We start from the raw sequence: 1068 nt of genomic DNA, 5'->3' as shown, positions 1-1068 counted from the left end.
TCTTAAAAAAAAAATCACTTTCTATGCTATCTAAATGCTAATGAGCTAATTGATATTTCTGAGCATGAAGATGTCTTAAAGCCAGAAAATCAGAGGAACTTAAAACATGGGCTTTCCTTAAAGGAGCCAATTTCCAGCTTTCCTATTCCACATTTCCAACTTTTCATAACTATGTACTGTATATGTTTAAAATGCTGCACTATTGTTCTGTATGGTATGAGAGTTTATATCATGAGGTTTGTGATGGTTTTAACTTATTCCTGCTTTCATTTTTATGCCACTTTTACATTCGGGTACAAAAACTGTATGGGATTTCTACAAAATCATTACAATACAGATCATTACAAATATTAAGATTAATTATTTTATATTTTATATTTTTCCCTAGAATTCTTCTAAAGCAAAGAAAACCAACTTAGTCACGAGTTGAAGACTTTCCAAACACACTTCTTAATTAATTAATAAAAAACAATGCAATGTAGTATTCTACACTAAATATCAGTCATTTTACTGAAATGTTCAAATCACCAGTCTTGATTGATCTGCTGCTTGTTTCACTGAATAATTACTGACACCTAGTGACTAATGTACGGTACTACAGTCACAATTAGAATGCATCTTCAGCCTTCTATTTATATTTTAGTTAATTTCTTCATATTTATCTGAACATACATACAGATAAATGCCTTTTTTTACGATTGGGTCATGTTCAACCACGAAACAGCATGATATATTAGTGTATGTCTGAAAAAAAAACGTGATAATTGGGTAAGATCATTTTGTATATGTATGTTCGACTATACTATTTCATATACTCTATACTATAGCACATAGCTCTTACAATAAATAAATAATATTTTTTAAAATCCCACTTTGTAAGAAAGAGGCGTATGCAAATATATGGGCGAGGCTTAACTCTCATTTGAAGGACCGCGGAGTCGCGGAGTGGTACGCCTGTGTGTGTACACTTCCGCGTTACGGCTGCGAGGAGCCAGAGAGAGAGAAAGAGAGAGAGAGGTTGTGATTCGGCTCTGTATAAATTCGCCGGCTGGGACTATGTTCCTTTTT

Source organism: Doryrhamphus excisus, linkage group LG2, assembly GCF_037039965.1.
Source record: "Doryrhamphus excisus strain RoL-2023G ecotype Guam linkage group LG2, RoL_Dexc_Guam_v1.1, whole genome shotgun sequence".
NCBI lineage: Eukaryota > Metazoa > Chordata > Actinopteri > Syngnathiformes > Syngnathidae > Doryrhamphus > Doryrhamphus excisus.
Note: the sequence above shows the minus strand (reverse complement) of the source record.